Here is a 2505-nt window from a genome sequence, read left to right as displayed (position 1 = left end):
CCTTGAGTAGCCAATTAATTGAAGGAGCTTCTGGGGAGACATTACACACTCAACCGAAACTTCTTTTCGCCCGAGGAACATTTTGCGGCAAAAAGTCCCTACGAAGGCAACCATGGAATGAGACCAGATACCTTAGCTATTAAGGAATCGATTGGGCAGCAGGTCCAGATGTCCGCTTGTCCTGATTCAATGGGGCCTTTAAAAAGTCATATTGAAGAGCTCAAGCAGGGTCAATTGGAAGTGTGTCAGGAATTGAATGACCTAAAAGAGGAGCGGATTTCCTCTAGGCATAGGGAATGGCTGATAGCGGCCTACAGAACAATTCAAGATGGGATAGTCCTCAGAACTCAGAAAGAAGAGTTCAGATCGATTCAACTCTCAAGTTAGGCCCACATTTCATCGTTGCAAGCAGAGTGGGCATATAGAAGGTAATTGCCAACAAAGTGAGCAATTAAACAACGAGACAACGAGGAGGAGGACCGATCCTCTGGAGGAACCACGACATTAGGTCCATCTGCACAAGAGGAGTGGCCTTGTTACATTGGAGAATGCCCCCACCTGAAGGTCCGAATAAAAGGAATATAACTGTCTGCATTGTTGGACACGGCCTCCCAGGTGACAAGAATAAAACTGTCTGAGTTTCTACACCATTGTGAGGAACAAGTAAGTATATCTACACCTATCACTTGGCCACAATTTCTGGCTAGCAATGGTCAACAGTTTGGCTGCTGGTAGGCCGACATGCAGATAGGGAAGAGCACTTTACTCTAGCAGGGATTTGTTATCACCAATGTCCAAGAACATGGTGTACCTCCGGTAATTACTGGAATGAATGTTCTTCATAATTGTCCAGAATAATTAATAGAAGCCCTCAAAAGTAAATCTCAGACAGTGGTGTTGCCAGCATAGCAAGCCTTTCAACATACTGTTCGACTCCTACAGGGTCATCAAAAGTTCCTTGTTTCCCATGTAATGGTTTTGGACACTGTCAAATGGTTTAATGTGCGTAATAAATATGAATTTATAAATCAGAATGATGCCAAGGAAGATGTGTTTGCACACCAGACCACCATTAAGAAGAACAACCCAAAGAAAAATCTTCACAGTGTGGAAGATGGAGAAACTGTTGAGGTTGATGTGATAGAAGGGAGGAAGGGTACAGAGGCAACTAATGTAACCAGTCCTGGTAGTGCTTCAGTCCAAGGCAGCAAATATGCAGCAGATCGCAATCTCTATCGGTGCTTTCCACATTGCAGAGGTCCTCCACGTACCTACCAGCAAAACTAGAAGTTGAAAGGACGGCTAAAGAAGAGGGTGCTAATCAGGGGTTTCGCAACCCACCATATGGGCACAGACTACAGTATCCCAATGTCTCAGTACAGGATGAAGTGGTGGAGGGACCAGACAGCTAAGGTGCAGTAGAGCAAGATAGACTACTGCGAAAGAACATGTATAGAAGTTTCAGTTCCAGCGTTCACAGAGGACAACCTCATCTAAGGCATCCCAGAAAAGACGGAAACAAAAAAGACAGAGAAACTCAGGGAGATGGACCCCAGAGTCATCAGTTACCTCAAAACTGGTACCGTTGTAATTCTAACTACAACATCAATGCAAAAGATATGTCCTTACAAGTGGGAGATAGAGTATAGAAGAAAAAGACCCATCGCCACAGTAAACTGGATGATATGTGGGAAGATGTTCCTTATGAAATAATAAGTATCTCTACTTCAGAAGTTCATACATACCGAATACGACAAGAGGATGACGGGAAGTTGAGTGTCGTACCTAGAAATCAGATCAAGTCGTGTACTGCTGCTAATCCAAGACCACCGGTAGAAGATTCACCCACAGCAGAGAGTTAGGGACCCCGGGGTGTAATCCCTTTAATCACCTTATTGATTTAATCACTTTTATGTGTGGGCCAATTACCCCCAGAGCACGCAACAGAACAGCTCCAGGGTCAGTAATGTATGTGGAGACCGAGGTAGACAACACCAATGTCCCTACTCCTAACTCCTCTCAGAGTAATGTAACAGAACTAACCCTTAGACTGTCAAAAAGATGTAACAAAGGTGTGTTACCTGCCTGTTATAGGGAGTAAACTGTTATCTATTGTATATACCTTCAGTGTTGAAGTTAATAAGTTATTTTACTGTTAATACTTTTTGAACTGATTATATTATATGAACTTTTACGGCTCACTATTGTGTAAGGACACGCAAGATTTCATTGGGGAGGCATGTGATACCCAGAAACTGTTGGGCACTAGGACCCAGTGAAACAGGACTGTCTCACAGCAGGATACTGGAGAAACTTTAAGACCCTGAAAAGTCCAGTCTGTGAGGCTGCTAGAAGGTTCTGTGTTTTGTGTGACAGGAAAACAACAAATAATTTCACATATTTGTCAGAATATCCTTCCTATTTATAAGAAGAATAAAAACAAAATTTTGTTTTTATTTTTTAAATTTATTCCGATATCCTTTAAATGCCCTTAAACACAAACCT

The 2505-nt window shown here is 42.6% G+C and overlaps 1 pseudogene; it reads left to right on the top strand.

Moving 5' to 3' along the window:
• Nucleotides 1-972: 972 nt before the first annotated feature.
• On the top strand, nucleotides 973-1649 carry LOC142110886 (B box-binding protein-like; annotated as a pseudogene).
• Nucleotides 1650-2505: the final 856 nt, after the last annotated feature.

Source organism: Mixophyes fleayi, chromosome 1, assembly GCF_038048845.1.
Source record: "Mixophyes fleayi isolate aMixFle1 chromosome 1, aMixFle1.hap1, whole genome shotgun sequence".
Lineage (NCBI taxonomy): Eukaryota > Metazoa > Chordata > Amphibia > Anura > Limnodynastidae > Mixophyes > Mixophyes fleayi.
Note: the sequence above shows the minus strand (reverse complement) of the source record. Positions and strands in the feature narration are given on the sequence as shown.